This window comes from Neoarius graeffei, chromosome 20, assembly GCF_027579695.1.
Source record: "Neoarius graeffei isolate fNeoGra1 chromosome 20, fNeoGra1.pri, whole genome shotgun sequence".
NCBI lineage: Eukaryota > Metazoa > Chordata > Actinopteri > Siluriformes > Ariidae > Neoarius > Neoarius graeffei.
Window position 1 is genome coordinate 41,524,605 of NC_083588.1, and position 24,527 is coordinate 41,549,131.

The window sequence follows — 24,527 nt, forward strand, 5'->3', positions numbered from 1 at the left end:
CCTGCCCGAGGCCCAAGACCAAAAAGGGGGTGAGGCAGTTCCTGGGGCTGGCTGGCTACTATCGTAGGTTTATACCTAATTATTCGGACGTCACCAGCCCGCTGACTGACCTCACTAAAAAGGGGGCGCCAGATCCGGTCCAGTGGACGGAGCAGTGCCAGCGGGCTTTCTCTGAGGTAAAGGCTGCACTGTGTGGGGGGCCACTCTTACACTCCCCTGACTTCTCTCTCCCTTTTGTGTTGCAGACCGATGCGTCGGACAGAGGGCTGGGGGCCGTTTTGTCCCAGCAGGTGGAGGGGGAGGACCGCCCGGTCCTGTATATCAGCCGGAAGCTGTCGGTGCGTGAGGGGCGCTACAGCACCATTGAAAAAGAGTGCCTGGCGATTAAGTGGGCGGTCCTCGCCCTCCGTTACTACCTGCTGGGGCGCTCTTTCACTCTCTGTTCGGACCACGCGCCCCTCCAGTGGCTCCACCGCATGAAGGATGCCAACGCGCGGATCACCCGTTGGTATCTGGCACTCCAACCCTTCAACTTCAAGGTGGTCCACAGGCCGGGGGCGCAGATGGTCGTGGCGGACTTCCTCTCCTGTCAAGGGGGGGGGGGGAGTCGGCTGCGGGCCGGACGAGCACCCGGCCTGAGTCGGGCGGTGGGGGTATGTGGCAGCGGGGGCGTGGTCAAGCGCCGGTCTGTGACAGGAGGGTGGAGCCGGGGAAGGTGAGTGGCAGAATCGCGACACCTGAGGATAATTAACCTGTGTTTGTGTGTGTGTTTTCCTAGTAACCGCTCCCTATTTAAGGAGGCAGAGAGAGAGGAGAAGGAGCGCAACCCGGGACCAGACAAGTGTGTGCGTGTGAATGAATGAAAGCGATTAGACTGAAAAGTTGTAAAAATAAATCGCCTGTCTGCCTCCAAACGCTGTCCTGCCGTCCTCTGTGCTCCACCCACACTCGATACGCGCTACACTCATAACAAAGGCTAACATAACCATCTCACATTCAGTGTAACTAAGAGTCAAAATGTTATTAGGTTATTACCTGTCTCCTAGAATGTAATCGCCGTCCACTCAAAACCTGTCGATCAACACAAACATATTGGATCTGCCATTTTCTGATCCCAATGAAGCACCGTAAAACCAGAAGCAGCAGCTGTACAAACGCGAAGTCATCCATTGTTGTTGTTGTTGTTGCTTCTTCTTCTTCTCCGTGTTGTTGTTGCTTTGATGTTTGCGCCAAGGTTTATGCAAACGCAGCGACATAACTGACGTATACAGTGACGTAATGACGTGGCTCCCCTTAGCACCCTGAGCTATGGAAAAGCAAACTGGTCCTCAGCTGGCTCGCAAGTTGAACGAGTTGTGAACCAGCACCAGCACTGGCCCTGAACCAGCCCTGGAACTGATTTGGTGGAAAAGGGGTAACTGACGCTGGATCGTTGGCTGAAAGGCTGTTTTTGATCCTTTCAGCATAGCTCCTCTTAGCTGCTTTCACCTCTTTCGTCAGTGTGTTTTTGGCCTGTTTGTACAGGACTCTGTCCCCACTTCTGTAGGCTTCCTCATTGGCCTGGCAAAGTTGCCTGAGTTTTGCGGTGAACCAGGGTTTGTTGTTGTATGTGCAGAAGGTCTTGGTGGACACACACATATCCTCACAAAAACTGATGTAAGATGTCACAGTATCAGTCAGTTCATGCAGGTCTGAAGCTGCAGCCTCAAAAACACTCCAATCAGTGCAGTCAAAGCAGGCTTGTAGTTCCACTTTGGCCTCATCGGACCATCTCCTCACCGTCTTGACTACAGGCTTAGCAGCTTTCAGCTTCTGCCTGTAGGTCGGGATAAGATGAACAATGCACTGATCAGATAGTCCCAAGGCTGCACGGGGGACAGAGCGGTATGAGTCCTTTAAAACAGTGTAACAATGGTCCAGAGTGTTAGTGTCCCTGGTGGGACACTTAATGTGCTGTTTATATTTTGGCAGTTCGTGGCTGAGGTTTGCTCTGTTAAAGTCCCCCAAAACAATGAGCAAAGAGTCTGGGTGTTTTTTCTCCACATTGTTTATCTGGTCAGCCAGGTGTTGTAATACCTCAGTAACACAAGCCTGAGGAGGGATGTAGACTCCAACCAGAATAAACGAGGAAAACTCTCGCGGAGCATAAAATGGTTTGCAGTTTATGAATAATGTCTCCAGATGAGGACTGCATGATTTGTTTAGAACTGTGACATCAGTACACCAACCTTTGTTAATGTAAAAGCAGTCTCCGCCTCCCTTTGTTTTCCCCGTGAGCTCCGTTTCGCGGTCTGCTCAGTGCAGGTGAAATCCAGGCAGGTGGAGAGAAGTGTCCGGGATGGCTCACTGAGCCAGGTTTCGGTGAAGCACAAGGCAGCAGATCTGTTAAAATCCATGTTGATTGTGTTGAGGAGCAGCAGTTCGTCCATCTTGTTGGCCAGAGAGCGGACGTTAGCCAGGTGAATAGACGGGAGCGCAGTGTGAAACCTCTGCTGCCTCAGCCTGACAAGTGTGCCGGCTTGCTTCCCCTGGTGTCTCCGGCGTCCTCGGCGGAGACCATAGAGAGCTGCTGCTCCTCCAACAAGTAGCTCTGGAAAACTTTCCGGATCGATGAAAACCGATGAAAAAACTTTACTGGTGGTTATTCCAATGTTTATGAGTTCTTCTCTGGAGTATGTGACCAGAGAAGAAGTGCAAGAAACACAACAAATACACAAAAACGTAGAAAGTACGAGAGAGCGAAGTACCGAGGCAACCGTCTGCGGTGCCATCAAATAACTTCCCAGCCACAGAATGGCCTGATATTTTGTGAGATATTACAGAAATAAACATATATCACAATGACCAAATTTCAGAGGGAACTACATTTCACCAATTTTATGAAATTGAAAGGCCATCTAGCTTTAAAACTAAAAGCGCTTACTTTAGAATGATACACAGAAATTATATTTTTTTTTATTTTGTAATGTTTGCAAATCAATGTGAAGAAAAACACAGAAGCATATAACAAAAAAATTACAAATTATCTAGCCTTTACTTTAAAGTGTTAACTGTCTTATTAATGTATTTGCCACACCAGTGCAACAATTTAAGTTATTTGTGTAGTGTTTCCTGAACATATAATACATATAATGCTAGCCACATTAAACTTAGTTGGATGTTACCCACTAAGATGCTAGCTAACTACCTTTAGCATGGACAATTACCCTGTCATTTGTAGCTAAGCTACTTTTGTGTCTTTTTTTTTTTTGCTAGTATTTCCACCTTGTTGTCACCACTATCAGTAAAATATACAACTATGCTCTTTCTTATATATTTACTGGCTAGAGTTAGCTGGCTAGAATTCCCCAGCCAACACTTCGCTGATTGTGAACACTTAGCGAAGTGTTGGCTAGGTAATCCTTTGAAGCTAGTCCACAAGCTGACCCATTTAAATTTTATAACCTCAGAGTATGCCTGTCCATTTTCTGCGCTTCACTGAAAGGTCAACAATAATGCCCTTTCTTTTGAAAATAAGACCAGATAATGGAGTAGAAGGATTTAAAGAAAAAGATTAAGTAAAGGGGTAAATTTGAAGTTATTGAGCAGATCCAGCATAGATTGATGTCATAACCACTGGTTTATACTGTGGTTAAGCACATAACAGTTGCTGAGTGAAAAGAACCTTGTTTGGTCCCATCGTGGGCTGCTTCCTGTCTGTCTCCTCTGGTGTTTATATATGGGTTAGCGTGGGACTCACACTCTACATCACGCCTTCATTTGCAGGAAGCGCAGGACGGAGGGGCAGATCAATGTCTTGCAGGAAAACAAAAACCCTGGTGTGTCTTTATTCAAGGCCACATGTTGTTGTGTTGGCTTGAATTTCCTTGCCTGATCCAGAAGTTCCATAATTAGGCAAGAAATGTTAAAGCCAAACTAGGAAGAAATAATGCTGTTGATCAGTTTGTTTGCTTATGGTTACGTGGCTAAGTTATCCAACCTGGGAGTTACCAGTTTTCAATCACGCAAGCAGACCACAGGAAATGGACCAAGTATTTACTTGGCCACAAAGTGGGAGTTAGATGAGGCTTCAGCAGAACTATGGACAGCTGACCACTTTGTGAATAATAGGTCTGGTGTACATTTTTCCAAAGAAAAGCAATCAACGAGAATTTGGATGCGATTTTTTTCTTGTTTATTGACAAAAGGCAACAAATTACGGTAACTCTGCCCATATTTGTTGCTGTTTGTTAGAGAGGACTAATTTGCAGTTTCTTGATTAGAATACCAGAATGTTTATAACGTGTCTCTGAAGTCAAAATTTTTAAAATTTTTTATTTATTTTATTTTTTTACATATTTACAAATCAGCAGAATCACACAACCACTTTTTTTTCTTAAGTATGGAGCTCTTACATACCTAAATAGTCTTGTATGCTGAATATCTAGCCAGGAGTAGATATATAGATGTAAATATTTAAATATTTATATATCTAGTATAGGACTGTAATATATAATACAGATATACTGTGGTAAAGACATTCATAGTATTCCTTCATGTGTCCCTGTTTTGGTCAGGATCCATCTAAAAATATTATGCCTTTATGACTTTATCACTTACATGCACAAATAACCTAAGGTGCTCATGTGGAAAACATTTCATGAATAAACAGGATGGTGGGGACTTTTGACACCAGTAAAGATGCTCTGGGACGATTTCTTATCACTGAAATATTGAGCATTGCTTTGAATATGATGGGGGGACGCTTCTTGACTAATCTGAGGTTTTAAAGTTACTCTATGGGTGAGGAATTAAATCCTATGTGCATTGTGTTTTGCAATTTCCTGTGATTTTCCAAGAAAGACAAACATATGTGATGTTGTTTTAGACCACTGCAGCTAATTCATGAAATGTCTTGTTTAAATTCGGAGTGCTTTTCTATCTTGCAAATTTATTTTGGGACTACACTCATTATTTGCTGGAATAATGTTCCAGTTACGAATTTTAGCATGTCTAGTGAGTGGTGTTGGGCTACATTAGCATATACAGCTGATGTATTCTAGGTTTTATTGAGTCCTTAACCTAGCCCTTATCAGGAAGTTTTAACGGGCAGCACGGTAGCGCAGTGGTTGGCATTGTCACCTCACAGCAAGAAGGCTCTGGGGTTCGAGCCTCATGGTCAATGGAGGCCTTTCTGTGTGGTCTGCATGTTCCATTGGCTGCATGGATTTCCTCTGGGTGCTCTGGTTTCCTCTCACAGTTTAAAGACATGCAGATTAAGTAAAAATACTCAGCCACTGGGGTTGCACAAGCCAGTGCATACTTAGTGCCGGTCCCAAGCCCAGATAGATTGGGGAGGGTTGTGTCAGGAAGGACATTCGGTATAAAAACCTATGCCAAATCAAAATATGCGGACCATAATGAGTCACAATGGTGACACCTAACGGGAGCAGCTGAAAGAAGAAAGGGATCATCAGGAAGTTTTGGTATACAATCTACTACAGATGTATATTTTACAGGCAGAATATAGCCAAATATGTTGTTATAGGAAAATAATCAATGATGGGGTGGAGTGATGGAGTTTATTATTTTCAAATGACAGCTCATCCTTATGTTTTATTCCACTGATCACAGCAATTTGTTATCTACTGCATTTAAAAAAAAAACATTATATACTGCTTAACTGTTGACAGCACTAATGTCAGAGTAATTAATGAACACCTCTGACCAATCTGAATTTAAAAGGACTATAGTATAACGAGAGAAAAAAAATCTTGACAAATGTATTTAAGTAAGATTAAATGTACCTTTACATTAATGGCATTTAGCAGACACTCTTATCCAGAGCGACATAGAACAAACCCAGAGCAGCCTGAGGAGCGGTTGGGGGTTAGGTGCCTTGCTCAAGGGCACTTCAGCCATTCCTGCTGGTCCAGGGAATCAAACCAGTGATGTTTTGGTCCCAAAGCTGCTTCTCTAACTATTAAGCTATGGCTTCCCCTTCACAAGTGCTATTTATTCAAACAGGTAATGCATTACTATCCATCACTTTTTTTTAACAGTGTATAGTGTATAGTACAGTATTTATAGCTTCATATTTAGTATAGTTTTATGAACTGATGAATCAGTCTTGGCACTGATGTCAGTAACAGCGCTGAAAACCTGAGTTCGGCCCTTCAAACATGGATGCTCTGGACTACATTTCCCAAGTGTCACAGCACCCCTTGTCACCAGAATTCTAACCTCAACACCTGTCTCTAATTTACCGGCAATCACCTTCCCTATATAAGCTCAGCTCTCACACTCTGACTTTGCAAAGTATTGTTCTGTGTCCCTGTGCCTGACTTTACCGAGCCGCTTGACTATCTGCCTGACTTCCTGTTATTGAACTCTGTTTACATTTATTTCTGACTTCATTCTCTCACCTGATCTCTGATATTCTGTTCGCCGATCAACTGACCCTACGTCTCCAGTTTCCCAATTTGGCTTTGTTTACAGTTTGCGATGCACCCGCTCTCCCCTGAGTTTGCATCCACAAGTGGCTGCATCCTGACAGGATACTTCACCATCAATGGATGCAGCAGAGGAAGCCAAGCAATCTGCGTTTAATGCTTGGGGCGTCTGTTAGGAGAACACCAGCAGGTGATCAGCGATCTCAACACCAGGATGTCGCAACTCACTGCTTATGTGTCGCAGGCCATACTCACATGCCCCTCATCTTCTGCTGGTGCTTCTCAGATGATTCCACGACCTGTAAAATATTCAGGTGAAGTGTCTAACTGTAAGGAATTCCTGCTCCAATGCTCCCTGTATTTCTTTGCTCTTACAGGAGCCACAGAAGAATAGAAGATTGCTCAATTCATCAATTTCCTTTCAGGCAAGGCTTCACAGTGGGCTAGTGCTGTGTGGAAGCTTGGGGGTGAACATACCACCTCCTATGACTGGTTCATAGACTTTTTTAAGCGAGTGTTTGATCATCAGCCTGAAGGAATTGAAGTCAGTGAGAGCTTGTTGACCATTAGACAAGGAGATTGGAGAGTCGCTGAATATGCACTGGACTTTCGCACACTGGCTGCTGTAAGTGGTTGGAACGAGCCAGCACTAAAAGCCATGTTTCATCAAGGTCTACACCCTGAAGTGCTCAGTGGAATGGCCTGCCATGATGAACATCTCTCCCTTGACTCCCTGATTGATCTGGCTATTCGTCTGAATCACCTCATCAAGAACAGACCCTCATTACAGCCACCTCCAGCACTCTCTCCTACTTTGGCCTCCCCAACTCCCATGGAGGTCTCTGATGCTTGCTTACAATGGTCTGAGAGAGACAGGAGATGCTGTGAGGGCCTCTGTTTCTAATGTGGTGAGTCTGGTCATCAGATTGCTAAGTGCCCTGTTCGCCCACCATGGGAGAATCAGACATGCCAAATAACCAGTCTTCCTAGCCTGGTGAGTTCCAAAGCTATTTAAGTTCAAGTCAACTTTATTGTCAATAATGCCATATGTGCAGGACATACAGAGAATTGAAATTACATTTCCCTCTTATCCGCGGTGCAACAGTAATAAACATGAAATATAAAATATAGGTACAAGTTATAAACTTAAAAAAAGGGAGGGGGGTTTATTTACACACACAAAAGTGCAAATGTGGCAGTGTGAACAGAATTAACGGTATAAATTTAAATGTGACGAATGACAATATAAACAGAATGAACAATGTAAAGGGGAACAGCATTCTGATAGTAGGGCAATATAGCACGATATAAACAGAATTAACAGTATAAATAAATAAATATGGCAGTATGAGCAGAATTTTCAGTGTAAGTATAAATATGGCAGATATGACAGTATAAACAGTGTAGCAGTGAAGTCTATCAAAGATAAAAGATGTATAACGTGTAAACAGTGTTGTAAACAGTTTTTCTCGTCTCGTCTTCTTCCGCTTATCCGGGACCGGGTCGCGGAGGCAGCAGTCTAAGCATGGAAGCCCAAACTTCCCTTTCCCCAGACACCTCGGCCAGCTCCTCGGGAAGAACACCGAGGTGTTCCCAGGCCAGCCGAGAGACATAGTCCCTCCAGCGTGTCCTGGGTCTTCCCTGGGGCCTCTTCCCAGGGGGACATGCCTGGAACACCTCCCCAGGGAGGCGTCCAGGAGGCATCCGAAAAAGATGCCTGAGACACCTCAGCTGATTCCTCTCGATGTGGAGGAGCAGCGGCTCTACTCTGAGCTCCTCCCGAGTGACTGTGCTTCTCACCCTATCTCTAAGGGAGCACCCAGCCACCCTGTGAAGGAAGCTCATTTCGGCCGCTTGTATCCACGATCTTGTTCTTTCGGTCATTACCCAAAGCTCATGACCATAGGTGAGAGTCGGAACGTAGATCGACTGGTAAATTGAGAGCTTCGCCTTTTGGCTCAGCTCCTTCTTCACCATGACGGACAGGTAAAGCGACCGCATCACTGCGGAGGCTGCACCGATCTGTCTGTCGATCTCATGCTCCATCCTTCCCTCACTCGTGAACAAGATCCCGAGATACTTAAACTCCTCCACTTGAGGCAGGACTTCTCCACCAACCTGGAGAGGGCAAGCCACCCTTTTCCAGTCGAGAACCATGGCCTCGGACTTGGAGGTGCTGATTCTCATTCCAGCCGCTTCACACTTGACTGCAAACTGCCCCAGTGCATGCTGAAGGTCCTGGTTTGAAGAAGCCAACAGGACAACATCATCTGCAAAAAGCAGAGAACAGTTTTTATATAGTGCAATTAACTAAAAAAACAAAAAACCCATGTAGACAGTGTTGTAAACAGTTTTTACATAGTGCAATTGAATTTCGTTACAGTTCGTTAAAGTGGCTGGTGACACATTGGTTCATGTATTAAGGGAAGGGGGTACTGGCCTGGGAGGGAGTTTAGCATCCTGACAGCTTGGTGGATGAAGCTGTCTCTCAGTCTGCTGGTTCTCGCCCAGAGGTTTCTCATTCTCCTCCCAGAAGGCAGGAGGCTGAAGAAGTGGTGGTTGGGATGGGTGGAGTCGTCTGCAATGCTGAGTGCTCTGCAGGCCAGGCATGTGTTGTAAATATCCTGAAGGGAGGGTAGGGGGACACCGATGATCTTCTCAGCTGCTCTCACTATGCGCTGCAGGGTCTTCCGGCAGGATGCAGTACAGCTGCCATACTACACAGTGATGCAGCTGGTCAGGAAGGTTCCATGGTAGAGGGTCTGCATGATGGGGACTGGTGCTCTAGCTCTTTTCAGTCTGCGGAGGAAGTAGAGGCGCTGCTGAGCTTTCCTGGCCAGCGATGCGGTGTTGCTGCCTGTGGTCTTCCGGTCAGGAAGTCCAGCAACCAGTTGCAGAGGGAGATGTTTAGTCCTAGACAGTCCAGTTTCTGTATCAGCTGCTGGGGGATGATTGTGTTAAATGCTGAACTAAGGTCTAAGAACAGCATCCGCATGTAAGAGTCCTTAGTGTCCAGGTGAGTGAGAGCTGAGTGGAGAGCAGTGGAGATTGCATCATCAGTGGACCGATTGGCCCGATATGCAAATTGGTACGGGTCCATGGAGGGAGGGAGGATGGATTTGATGTGCTGCATGACTAACCGCTCGAAGCACTTCATAATGATGGGGGTCAGTGCCACAGGGCGGTAGTCATTGAAGCAGGATGGAGAGGCCTTCTTTGGAACAGGAATGATGGTGGTGCTCTTGAAGCAGGTGGGGACAACAGCTTGGCTCAGGGAGGTGTTGATGTCTGTGAGCACTTCTGTGAGCTCCTCTGCACAGTCCTTTAGCACACGACCTGGAATGTTGTCAGGTCCTACAGCTTTGCGGGTGTTGATCCTGGAGAGGGATCTCCTCACACTGGCTGGAGACAGAGACAGCACCTGGTCATATGGAAGGGTGGTGTCTTCTGTGCAGGCATGCTGTTGTCAGCTTCAATCCGTCCAAAGAAGTTGTTTAGACTGTTCAGCAGAGTGATGTCCTTGTCACAGGTGTGTGGTTGAGGTTTATAGTCTGTGATGCTCTGTATCCCCGGCCACAGGCTCCTTGTGTCTCTGCTGTCAGTGAAATGATGGGCTATTCTGCTGCTGTACTGCTTCTTTGCTAGTCTGATGCCACGGGACAAGTTGGCTCTTGCTGATCTCAGACCAGCCTCATCACCTGCTCTGAAAGCAGCGTTCCGGGCTTTCAGTAACCGATAGACTTCCCCTGTCAGCCATGGTTTTTGGTTGGCCCGTACTGTGATGGTCTTAAGGCCAATTTATGCTGACAACCCAGTCCTCGCAGACGGCGTCGCAGATAGCGTCTGCATAGCCCCCCCACCTTCGCAGACGCTCTGCGCGCACCTCCCAAAAATTGTGACCACCGCAGAAGCCTCGCAGACAGTGTCGCAGACAAGAGGGCTCTGATTGGTCCACTCTACATCCGCTGTACACGCACTTCTGCTTCCCTACTTTCCCGGTTTGTTTTGTTTTCACGACCGCCATTTTTAAAAACACGAGCGAAGATGGAGCAGCACGAAGAGCGGTTGATCGAGGAAGTGAGGAAGTACATACATCTATACGACTCCAGTTCTAGTCATTATAAAAAAAAAGTTCTAGTCATTATAAGTAACCGGAGGATAAACATTCCACTAACCACACCCACCAACTACTCCTAGCGACTTCGCGCCCCCTTGCGTTGTGCTGGTGAATAACATCACGCACGCCTATTACTCCCTGCTCAACGATAAATTACAACTGTCTGCGAAAAGCTGTCTGCGAAAGCCTTGTCGCAAGAGCATGCAGAGGCCTTTAGTGTCCGTGACATCATCGGTGCATTTACTAATGTAGGCTGTAACAGTGTCTGAATACTCCTGGATGTTGATCTGGTGGTTGTAAGTGGCTGCCTGCTTAAACATGTCCCAGTCTGTGACGTTAAAGCACTCCTGAAGTGCTGAGGAAGCACCCTCTGGCCACACCTGTACCTGCTTCTGGACCGGTCTGGTGACTTTGACCTTCAGCCTGTATGTTGGCATTAGCATAACAGTGATGTGGTCTGAAGCACCGAGATGGGGGAGGGGTGAGGCCTTGTATGCTCTTCTCAGTGTTGTGTAAACCTGGTCCAGTGTGTTGTTTCCCCGTGTTGCAAAGTCAATGTGTTGATGTAACTGAGGAAACACTGTTTTGAGATTTGTGTGATTGAAATCCCCAGCTACGATGAGAAGTCTCTCTGGATGGGCTGTCTGTTGGTCGCTGATGGCGCAGTACAGTTCACTCAGTGCCTTGTCCCTATCATTGTTGTTGCAGCTGGGTGGAATGTAAACTGCAACAAGCAGGATGACAGAAAACTCCCTCGGTAGATAGAAGGGCTGGCACTTGATGATCATAAACTCCACAAGGGGTGAACAGTGTCTGCAAACTACCACAGCGTCCTGACACCAAGCATCCCTGCTGTAAACACAGACCCCACCGCTGCGGGTCTTACCTCCTTCAATGAGGGCTCTGTCTGCTCGATAGCATGTTAGCCGGTCGAGCTGGATGGCGGAGTCTGGTATGCTGTCGTTGAGCCATGTTTCCGTGAACACAAAAACACAGCACTCTCTCACAGCCTGCTGGGTCGCTCTCAAAAGGTGAATATAGTCCAGTTTGTTATCCAAGGAGTGTACATTGGCGAGTACGATGGACGGTATAGCCGGCTTGTGTGGATCAGCCATTAGCCTGGCCCGGATACCCCTGCACTTTCCCCGCTTCTGCCGCCTCTCGCACCACCTATGGTGCTTCCTCTGTAGGTGTGCAGCAGTAGTGAGGGTCGATGTCAAAGTGGGCCGCCGGAGTAGGCCGAGGTCATGAAGCTCCTTAGCGTGTGCTGGGTTTAACTTACAGAAAAAAGTGTTGCCAATGTCAAAAAGAGTCCCACGGCTGTATGTGTGCCTAGGGACGGACAAACACGATGAAAACATACCATCACTCAAGCACACCGACGAAGACAAACATGTAAACACCACATCATCAGGACAGAGAGGGGCCGCTGTGTCCGCACGCACCGCCATCTTGGTTGCTATTCACAAGTCTCCCTCATTTAAGGTATCTGTTGTGTTAAATGTCAGACCCGACCCATATTCTCTCTGTGTTCATAGACTCAGGGCAGAAGGAAATTTCATTAGCAGCGCGATCATCCAGAAATTCCACTTGTCCACTGACGAACTCAAAAGATCACTCAAATTAAAAGCCATTGATGGGGGTTCCATTGGTGATGAGCTTGTTAATGCATGCATGTCACCCCTTGAAACTGAGGCGGGGGCAATCCACTCTGAGTTCACTTCCCTGTTTGTCACCCATATTGCCCATTAGGACCTTATTTTGGTATTCCTGTGACTTCAGCTTCACGATCCATTAATATCTTGGCAACATAGAAATTCTCCAATGGTCCCTGTCTTGTTTCCAGAACTGCCTGAAATTCCCCCAGCTCATGCTGTCTTCCACCTCTGTGGAGAGCCTTCTGCCTGATTCACTAGATAATGTTCCTTCATGCTACCTAGATCTCAAAGAAGTGTTCAGCAAGGGTAAGGCCAGTGGTCTGCCTCCATATCAGCCCTACAACTGTGCCATAGACCTCCTCCCAGGTATAACTCCTCCTTGCAACCATATCTACCCCTGTCCATAACTGAGCAAGCTGCTGTCGAGGAGTATGTTCAAGAGGCATTGAAACAAGGGCATATTAGACCATCAACATCTCCAGCTTCTTTGTTGAGAAGAAAGGGGGAGGTCTCTGCCCATGTATCAATTATCAAGGCCTCAATCAGATCACTATCAAATACCCCTATCTGCTTCCATTGGTGCCTTCAGCTCTGGAACAGTTAAGAACAGCCAAGATCTTCTCCAAACTAGACCTCCGTAGCGCATATAACCTGGTCAGGATTCAAGAAGGTGACAAATGGAAGACCTCACTGTAAGATGGCTCCCACATTCCACACATCATGCTTAAAATCTGCCATCCAAGGTCCCCCTAGCCACAGACACACCCACCCACCCAAGAACCTTCTTCCCTAGATCTAGAAGGTGACCCCATTTACCAAGTCAATAAGATCTTCGACTCTCATCAGAGACAAGGAGAACTTGAACACCTGGTTGACTGGGAGGGGTATGGCCCAGAAGAGCGCAGCTGGGTTAGCTCAAAGGACATCTTGGACCCCCTAGTCACTCAAGAGTTCCACAGGGAGCACCCAGACAAACCAGCACCAATGAAGAGAGGTCGCCCAAGAGCTCCTTGTGGGGGGTTTGGGACAACGTTCTATCAGTAACAGCACTGAAAATCTGAGTTTGGAGCAGCCTCCAAACATGGCCATTCTGGACTACACTTCCCAAGCACCACAGCACCCCTCATCACCAGAATTTTAACCTTAACACCTGTCTCTAATTTACTGGTAATCACCTTCCCTATATAAGCTTAGCTCTCACACTCTGACTTTCCGAAGTATCATTCTGTGTCCCCATGCCTGACTTTGCCTAGCTGTTTGACTATCTGCCTGACTTCCCATTGTTGAACTCTGTTTACGTTTATTTCTGACTTCGTTCTCTTGCCTGATCTCTGATATTCTGTTCGCCAATTGACTAACCCTTGCCCGTCCCTGACTACGTCTCCAGTTTCCTGATTTGGCTCTGTTTACAGTTTGTGATGTACTCGCTCTCCTCTGCATTTGCATCCGTAAGTGCCTGCACCTTGACAACTGATGCTTTGGACCTGTTTATCTCATCTCATTATCTCTAGCCACTTTATCCTGTTCTATGTTTTGTAAAAATCAGATGTGGCATGTCAGTGCCACATCAATGCCTTTTTTTTTTTCTCTTTTCAGGAAAATCTTGTGATTCCACTTGTCAGTAAAAGATAGCAGTCTTGTTTCTGTTGACCTTGTTTGTATCATTCTGCTTTTATAGTGGAAAAAAAACCTTAACTATTTCCACACTCCAGTAAAACAACCCACTTTGGGACACATTCTTAGTCATGTTGACAGCTGTTGATCACAAATGAGCCTTCCACTAAGTGTCAGGAATGCAGATGACAGACGGATGTAAAAGTAGTAGAAAGTTTATTATGGAAAATTGGCAGACAAATCCAAATTGGTGCTAAAAGACAATGGTCAGGCAAGGCACAAACAAAGGCAGAGTTATATGAGCAATGACCAAATAATCATCGTGGATAAACAAGGCTTGGTAAAGCCAGGCATGGGAACACTGAATGTTTACTTCACAATGAATGTTTGTATTGAGAGCCCTTTTTTTACTGCGTGGTGATGAGGTTGTGACTATGAACAGGTGTGTGTGTGTGTGTGGTAAGGAGTACTCTGGAGACTGCGAGCAGTGTAAGTTGGTTATTGTTGTCCATGGTGGCCATATTTGGAGGCTGCTGCAAACTATGGGATGTGGACTCTTGAGTGTGAGTACATGCAGATGTAACAGATTTTCACCCCTGAGGAGCTTACTCTGGGAACAATACTTTTTTTCTTGGGTGGTCCCAGGGATGAAGGCCTGGTTTGTCAGGGTGCGTTGTGTGATAGTCATGACAGAGAAGTGGGTCTAAGATGTCTCTAGCTGGGACCAAACTGCGATCCCCAGAGCCTTAGCCTTCGCACTCTACCGAGTATCCCAGGTTGTCTCCTCTGCAGTGAGAGTTGAGGATACTATGAACAATGTATGCAGGTTGTCCATCCAGGGTGAGAGATGCGGGGAGTGAAGTGGAGGGGAGATTGGTGATTAAGGTGAGAGGTGGCTGTGTTGGGGCAGGTCAACGTCTATAACATTTTTTTTTGTCATTAATGCATTGAAGAATTTTGAAGGGGCCGATGTAGTTTGCACTGAGTTTCCTGCATGCTTGTGGGTTCCTGATGTCCTTGGTGGACAACCACACTCTGTTATCTGGGTTGTGTTGGGGGGTTCCCCTCTATGGTGGTCAGCAAAGTGCTTGTATCTTTGAGCTACTTGCTCCAAGTGCTGGTGGATGCTCTCACACAGCCGTTCATTGTGCTTGAACCTGCAATGACAACTGTGGACACGTCTGTGGGAAAGTCATCCCAAGAGAAGAGGGGAGGTTGGTAGTGGACTACACAATGGAAGGGTGTGAATTGAGTTGCTGAGTGACGTAAAGAGTTTTGTGCATACTCCACTCATGTCAGGAACTGTGCCCAGTCCCTCAGATTCTCAGCACTGTACACCCAAAGGAAGCATCCAATCTCCTGGTTGGCCCTTTCCACTTGGCCATTGGACTGTGGGTGGTAACCAGAGGTTAAGCTTACTGAAGCCCCCAATTTGTCCATAAACCTGGCTCAGATGCAGGACATGAACTGGGCGCCCCCGATTGCTGACTATGTCTTCAAGGATGCCAAAGTTTTGAAATGCATGTGTGAAGATGAGTTCTGTTTTTTCTAGTGCTGTGGAGATGCCAGGTAGCGGGATGAGTCTCAATGATTTTGAGAAGTGGTTGATGACTACTATGATCACTGTGTTGTTCTGGGACTTGGGAAGATCTGTGATGTCATTGGCAGTGTGGGACCAAGGACACTGTGGCATGGGTTATGGCATGAGTTTGCTGACTGGAAGTGCCTGGGGTGCTGTAGCCTGTGCACATGTGGAACATGAGGAAATAAACTGATTTATGTTGTTGGTAAGCATGTTCAGTCACCAGTACTTGGTGTTCAGTAGCTGATAAATGCGTTGGCTGCCTGGGTGCCCAGTTGCAGGAGTAGTGTGTGCCCAAGTGATCAGTTGGCCTCGGTTGCGTGTAGAGATATAGGTAAGATTAATAGGGCAGCTGTCAGGAATGTGATATGGCAGGGCCTTGGTGAGTTCTTTGTCTATGTCCCAGGTAAGTACCTTTTGTTGATGTTGCCAAGCAAGGCAGCTATTCACCGACCTCCACTCCTTCGGGACTATGATCGAAGACCCGGGGGGGAGTTCAACAAAGTGCTTGTAGAAGGTTGTTGGCTTGCCGCCCTTCTCCCATATTGCAGTTGCCCACTTGAGTGCTTTTCCTGTGAGCAGATTGATGAACTGGGTGATTCTTTGCAAACTGTGGGAGGTGGTGTCTTAAGTGTGAGCAGGTGCAGATGTGAGCCTCCCAGTCATGATTAGTCCCAGTTGTTTTAAGTGTTATGTAAAAATGCATGAGTTGCTGGAGTCTAGTGTGTGCTTACATGGTAACTGATTGAAAGATATTTGATCTTTTAATTTTCCTTGTTTAGTAACAATTTGAATAAGATGCATTACATATTTTGGCTTCAAATATTTTATTGTTATATTAATGGATGAAATAAAGAAATATCTAAAATATAAAAGTTAAAATTAGTGAGACCACAGTTGCCACTTTCAAAGCATGAAAAAAAAAAGCCACTGGATACTGCTCATTGTGTGGAGCATGCTATAGAGTCTCTCGCTAAATGATTACAAGTCCTTATTTCTCAATGACCTGACAAATTAGAGCATCCTTAGACTCCGTCAGATAAAACTAAGTATATTCCATCCTTGACCATAACAGCTGGTTTTGTTTTTCAGAATCAGACAGTATTGAACAAATTATGCCCTGCTGTTGAGTTGTCACATGTCATTAGTGACATTGTGTCTAAGACATAAGCTTTAGAAAAAAAAATGGTATACTGGAAAAATTTGCTTTGTGCCCTGTGAAAGTTACATGTCAGCAACCCATTATTATACCATAATGCAGTGGGAAAGTAAAGACCAACTTTATAATAGAATTGCTTTATGAGATTTGCTTTCTGTAGTCCTGGAAGCAGTTTCAAGTCAAAAGTTGTGGCCTTTGTTCATGTTTGTTCTCATGCTGCCTTTTCAGGCTTATCCTGTGGCTATTTTTTTTTTCATTCAGATGCAGAAGTGAGACAACCAAGGTCTAAAGATCTGTGGCAAGTTCTCCAGGATACTCATAACCTACCAGCTACAGTGTACCTCCAGAGGATACACTTTCAGAGGCAAAGCGTGGACACACTAAATAACCTTTTGATTTAGTTTTTATGATTCACTGCTTAGGGCGGCACGGTGGTGTAGTGGTTAGCACTGTTGTTTCACAGCAAGAAGGTCCTGGGTTTGAGCCCAGTGGCTGATGAGGGCCTTTCTGTGTGGAATTTGCATGTTCTCCCCGTGTCTGCATGGATTTCCTCTGGGTGCTCCGGTTTCCCCCACAGTCCAAAGATGTGCAGATTAGGCTAATTGGTGGCTCTAGATTGACCGTAGGTGTGAATGGTTGTCTCTATGCGTCAGCCCTGTGATGACCTGGCAACTTGTCCAGGGTGTACCCTGCCTCTCACCCATAGTCAGCTGGGATAGGCTCCAGCTTGCCCATGACCCTGCACAAGATAAGCAGCTACAAATAATGGATGGATGGGTTTGCTGCTTATTAAAGTATATATTTTTGACATACTCATTATTTTCAAAAGGACATTTCCTCCAGAAAACTTCTCTACATGTGCCTGAGTTTTACACCATACTGCATATTTAATAATGCCTTACCCCCAGTGATGGTAGTGATTTTAGATGGGATAGCTAAAATTAAATACTGTATCAATAACATGACCGCAAAACTATAAAAACTGAGCAATGCCTTATAACACAAGGTCTCACCAATGGCATTATAAGAATGATATGGGGCACACCATCTCTCACTCTCTCATACACGCGTGCGCGCACACACACACACCATAAGACAGATAGGCATCAGCATTTGCGATTTCAGTTTTTCTCCCTTTGTTTCTAGTCTGTAATGCTCTACTGGATTCATGTCATGTTTTCTCTGAATACCAAACTTACTGAAAATTAGTATACCAATTGAACTAGCTTGTCCTTTTGTGTCATTTGCACTTGGACTATGTATGCTTATTCCATCTATATTTACTTTCCTCTCTCAATGATAGAATAAACAAGCCACCTGATCTGTGTTCATTACACCCACAATACGCCTTCTCACTTACAACTAAAGATGTATTACAGATGGTCAGCAAACAAGCTGAAAATACGAGCCCAATATGAAGATCAAATCTAGGGTATATTTCACTCTGCGTAAATGCCTGTCATGACTGTCACTGATAGGCTGCATGACTCTACAGTCTGAACTAGAAAGAAATCAGCCCCAACCACAATTCTTCATACCATTGTGTATCTTTCTTATAAATGTTGTTGGCGCCGTTGTGCTGAGTTCCACAAAAAATCCAAAATAATCAGCTGTTCACAGTGGATAATCTGAAGTGAATGCTAAAAATAAAATCTCATATAAGTGTGTTTTTATCTTTGAAAGATGGGGAGCTTAGATTTGCTAGCCCAGTTATACCAGCTGCCCATCAACTATAGTATATTACTGTAACCTCTACTATAGAACAAATGGTTAAGACGTTATGTAGACTTCAAAATTCATTTGAATATGAACTAGAACTGTTGCTCATAAGATAATATCACAGTAAACATTTTTTAAATCTAGAAAGTATATACAGTACCAGTCAAAAGTTTTGACACCCCACTCATTCATTGTTTTTTCTGTATTTTGACTATTTTTGACATTGTAGAACAATACTGAAGACATCAAAACTATGAACTAACATATGGAACATACATGGAATTATGTGGTAAACAACAAACTGTTAAAAATATGTTTCATATTTTAATTTTTTCAAAGTAGTCACTTTACCGTGATGACGCTTTGCAGACTATTGTCATTATCTTAACCAGCTTCATGAGGTAGTCACCTGGAATGCTTTTCAGTTAACAGGTGCCTCGTCAAAAGTTTATTGGGCCATTTCTTGCCTTCTTAATTTTGAGGCCATCAAACAGCAAATAGTAAATAATAAAAATACAGTAAATAGCCCTGTTCCACAAGCCAAAGTCTACTTTATTGTCAATACTGCAATATGTACAGGACATACAGAAGATTGAAATTGCGTTACTCTCAAACCCATGATGCAGCAATAAACATTGAACATTAAATAAACACTAAGCATAAAATATAGGACGAATACACACTAATCGTAAAGATTATTACGATATATAAAGATAAATATAAAAGTTCCTGATATTGACATCAGAACAATAAAGTGACATAGGCACCTAACAGATTAAAGTCTGTGGGTATGGCTAGTGCAAGTATAAACAGTAGTCCAAATTGGATGAGCTTATAGACTGCCTAAAGTGATGTGTGCGTAACCAGTTCTTGATGATGGCAAAGTCCGTTATTGATGGGGGGTGTCAGGATACTGAGTTTGTGTATTGATGGGGAGGGATGCAGAGCAGGGAGAGAGTTGAGCATCCTGACAGCCTGGTGGACAGAACTGTCTCTCAGTCTGCTGGTTCTAACCCGGATACTCCGCAGTCTCCTCCCTGATGGCAGCAGGCTGAAAAAGCTGTGTAGTGGGTGGGTAGGATCACCTGCCATGCAAAGGGCTTTCCGAGTGAGGCAGGTGCTGTGTATGTCTTGGAGGGAGGGCAAAGAGGTGCTGACGATTTTCTCAGCTGCTCTCACGATGTGCTGGGGGATCTTGCAGCAGGACACGGAGCAGGCACCATACCACACAGTGATACAGCTGGTCAGGATGCTCTCGATGGCACCTCTGTAAAAGGTGCACATGATGGGGGGGTTGGGGCTCTAGCTCTTCTCAGCTTGCAGAGGAAGTAGAGGTGCTGGTGAGCCTTCCTGGCCAGTGATGCTGTGTTGTTGCTCCAGGACAGGTCCTCTGAGACGTGCACTCCCAGGAACTTGGTGCTGCTCACCCTTTCCATGGCAGTACCATTGATGGTCAGAGGAGCATGCTGGGTGCGCATTTTCTTGAAGTCCACAACAATCTCCTTCGTCTTATCAACATTCAGAGAGAGATTGTTGTGTCTGCACCACAAGCCCAGGCAGCTCACTTCGCTCCTGTAGTTTGTCTCATCGTTATTGCTGATGAGACCCACCACAGTCATGTCGTCTGCAAACTTGATGAAGAGATTAGAACTGTGCGACGGTGTGCAGTCGTGTGTCAGCAGTCATAATCCATATTATGTCAAGAACCGCTCAACTAAGTAAAGTCATTACTTTCAGATACGAAATATCTTTTAATTAATACAAATAAAGAAAAAACATTGAATTAGGTGTGTCCAAAGTTTTGACTGGTACTGTGTATGAGAATGTTGCATATTGAAGGACCAATAAATTAAGTATCTGCCAGCCTGGTGTCATCATTAGAGAAATGTGTGCCAGATTATAAGGACAATAAAAACATTTTGACAGGCAAAACAGTGTTGTTATAACACATAAACATACGGAAATTTAGCTTCTTGGACTTGAAAAAGCTTGACATTTCACACTGGATGACACACAACATGGTACCCTTTAGGTGAAAGAACAGCTGAGGTCAAGTGTTACTCATTAACCATAAGCTCACATAAAAAGGTTCAAAGGTTTGAGTCTAAAACATTAGCATGCATGAATAATGGCAAATTGTGTCATCCTTTACAGGGACATTTGAACTTTTTTCTGGGAGGGGGGGCATGGGGCATGGATTATTTCACCAGTCTCACCATTATCACTTCTTTCGTGAGGCCTATCCTGGACATGCTGTCCAACACAGCAGTGCAGACTAGACTGATCCATTGATGACAGAGGTGGACAGTAACGAAATACATTTACTTGAGTACTGTACTTAAGTACACTTGAGTATCTATGCTTTACTTTATTATTTTTTGGAAACTTATGACTTTAACTTCACTACATTTGAAAGACAAAGATCATACTTTTCACTCCACTACATTTCTATCAAGGTCCTTGTTACTCATTACTATGAAGCAGCTTTGAAAGTGGATGTTTTTTCTTTTCTAAAATGTGATTGATTTTTTTCGCAGGTGACACTGAGATAGCCTATCGGTAATCACTAGGGTCACGTCATGTCCATAGCTTGTATAAAATCAGGTTCAGTGATTTGCAGCAGCATTATTTGAACTCTATTAGTTGATGGCAGAATGGAAGGAGGCGGTTCTTCTGGAGAATGCATGCACCCAGGGCCATACCTGGAACCCATGTTTCAGTTTTCTGACAGGATTAAAGATTTGTTTTGTTTTAAGTGTTTGCTTTGTTTGCCTAAAACAAACCACATCACAGCCTACAAAAACTCTCCATGCAACCTGCGGAAGCATATTGAGGAATGTAAACATTTTATTCCAAGAGAAAGCTTGCAATGAAGTTGTCTGCGCTTTTAGAGCTAGCGATAACATTGCAATAACTATGCAGTCTGGTTAGTCAAATGACTTCCTATGAATTTGCCCACCAAGTTGCCATCGCCTTGTCCACGGCTAACGTTAACACATAGCCAGTTAACTTGGACACTGTTGGTTAGCATGTAAAAACGGAGTTACGCTAACATGAATAATGTTAACTTATCTGAAGTCCTTTCAGAAATATATTTTAGCATAATCTTGCCAAATAAACAGAATGTAGAAATCTGTGTTTGTGTTTAAAGGTGTTTATTCGACAGGTTCTACCAGCTAGTCAGTAGGTTGCTTCAGAGACATTAGGTATTGTAAGCTTTGTGGCAATAATACAACAATGCATTGACAGAAAATGCAATTTTAATCTCATCATCTCTAGCTGCTTTATCCTGTTCTACAGGGTCGCAGGCAAACTGGAGCCTATCCCAGCTGACTACGGGCGAAAGGCGGGGTACACCCTGGACAAGTCGCCAGGTCATCACAGAGCCAACACATAGACACAGACAACCATTCACACTCACACCTACGGTCAATTTAGAGTCACCAGTTAACCTAACCTGCATGTCTTTGGACTGTGGGGGAAACCAGAGCACCCGGAGGAAACCCACATGGACAACATGCAAACTCCACGCAGAAAGGCCCTCGTCGGCCACGGGGCTCGAACCTGGATCTTCTTGCTGTGAGGTGACAGCACTAACCACTACACCACTGTGCCACCCCTGTAATTTTAATACTTAAGTATTTTAAAAGCAAGTACTTCAGTACTTTAACTTAAATAAAAGTTTGAATGTACGACTTTCACTTGTATTGGAGTAACATTTGACCAGTGGGATCTGTACTTTGACTTAAGTAATGAAGTTGGGTACTCTGTCCACCTCTCGTTAATGACCATGACCAACTTTCAAATATCAAATGATTTGACAATTAGAAAGCCTTTCTCTTTCAAGAAGAGACTCGGTTTCTGACACCAACTTGCTCTTGACAGCTGACCTGCACCAGTGGTGGAAGAAGTATTCAGATCCTGTACTTAAATACTTCATTCACTTAAGTATTAAGTATTCAGATCCTGTACTCTTTTCTTAAGTAAAAGTATTAATACCACACAATGAAAATACTCCACTACAAGTAAAAGTCCTACATTTCAAAACCTTATTTTACTAAATGTATGTGAGTTTCATTAGCAAACATTTTACTTACAGTACTAAAATGTGCTTAAAGTATCAAAAGTAAAAGTACTCATTGTGCAGTAAAATGGTCCCTGCCAGTGTTTTACAATTACATATGATGTTTTTGGATTAATATTACTTCTACACTAATGGGTATGTGTGGCAGCAGGGGCGTGGTCAAGGCCCGGTTTGTGAATGGAGAGCAAAGCCAGGGAAGGTGAGTGGCAAAGTGGAAGCACCTGTGGTGAATTAATGTGCTGTGTCTGTGTTTGTGTGCAGTGACAGGGAGAAGATAAAAGGGGGGCGAGGAGCAGAGAGTGGTTGGTCTTCCCTGGGCTGAAGTCATGCTGGTGCATTGATTTGAACATTTAAGTCAGCTGAAAAGCGTGTTTGTCTTTTGAGTAGTGGTTTGACATAAAACCCAAAAAGTGAACCTGATCTCGCCTGCCTGATATTCAGCATCAACAGTAATCAGGGAATTGTTACAGTATATTTCATTTTTACTGCTGTAGATGTTTAAGGTTGAGCTAATTTTAATTACTTTATATGCATGTGGGAGCCATGTAGCCTATGTTTAAAAAGGCAGCTTTTCTTGAGCTTAGAAAAATGACTGAATTTTCCAGCTAATAAAAAATGTCATCTGAAAAGTAACGAAAACTATCAAAGTGTAGTGGAATATTTGCCTCTGTGATATAGCCTCCTGGAGTAGAAATATAAAGTTGCATAAAATAGAAATACATAAGTAAAGTCCAAGTAACTCAAATTTGTACTCTAATTACAGTACTTGAATAAATTACATTCCACCACTGACTGACACACACTGCGCACAATGCTGTCACTGAGGGCAATGTATTCTAACCACGACCACTCTTTGAACCAGGCAGCTTTGTAGGAGTGAGTGAAGCTCTGCCTGGTAAATTTTTGGACAGGGAATTCATAATTCTCTGGTGGTCTGAAAGACAGTGCACCTGTGTTTTGGGTAGTCACAGGAGATGGGGAAGGAAGAGTAGTACTACCAAATGGGACAGGCTACACACACACACTCTCTCTCTCTCTCAGGTACTTAGCTGGCTCAGAGTGAGGTAAGGATTTTGAAAAGTAACCAAATATACACTTTTGTGACCTTGTGGTTCAAGCCACTAGCTTAATTTGACCTCACTTGCTACCTAACTAGGTCAGCATGTGCGTCAAAGGTTCTAACACATGCAACACTTGACATCTATATTTATGACAAATGAAAGCATATACAAAAGGGTATCTGGTGTAAACAATATGGCAAATCAAATATGCGGAATATATCTGCTGTGGCGACCCCTAAAGGGAGCAGCCGAAAGAAGAAGAAAGCATACACAAACACATATATTCTTTATTGGAATTAAACAAAAATGAATGTCAGCCCTGTGATGACCTGGCGACTTGTCCAGGGTGTACCCTGCCTTTCGCCCGTAGTCAGCTGGGATAGGCTCCAGCTCGCCTGCGACCCTGTAGAAGGATAAAGCGGCTAGAGATAATGAGATGAGATGAGAATGAGACAAAAATGAAAGTCGGACATTTAAGCACCAATACTGTATTTTAAAAAAAAAATGTTGGCACGGTAAAGGAAACCTGTTGTTTATGGGGGCTATCTGGGGAGGGGGACCCCTACTTCTAATGTCTTTGATCCTTTAGTCCTCCATCAGAACTGTTTAAGACATCAACTTCCTTTTTGTACACACTGCAAAAAAAGTTAATGCTAACACTTTTCTGTTTTAGTCAGCATTAACCTTTTCAGCAGCTTGTGCTACAGTAGCTCTTCTGTGGGATTGGACCATACGGGCTAGCCTTTGTGCCTCATGTGACTCAATGAGCCTTCGACACCCATGACCCTGTCGCCAATTCACTGGTTTTCCTTCCTTGGAGCACTTTTGATAGGTACTGCATACTGGAAACACTCCTTGTAAAAAGTCACTCAGATCCTTACACTTGCCCATTTTTCCTGCTTCCAACACATCAACTTCAAGAACTGACTGTTCTCTTGCTGACTAATATATCCTACCCCTTGAGGGGTGCTATTGTAATGAGATAATCAATGTTATTCACTTCACCTGTCAGTGGTTTTAATGTTATGGCTGATTGGTGAATAATAATTTCAGGTTTTAAACTTTCTTTCTCTATTGGTAGATTTCTTTTGTTTCTTTTTAG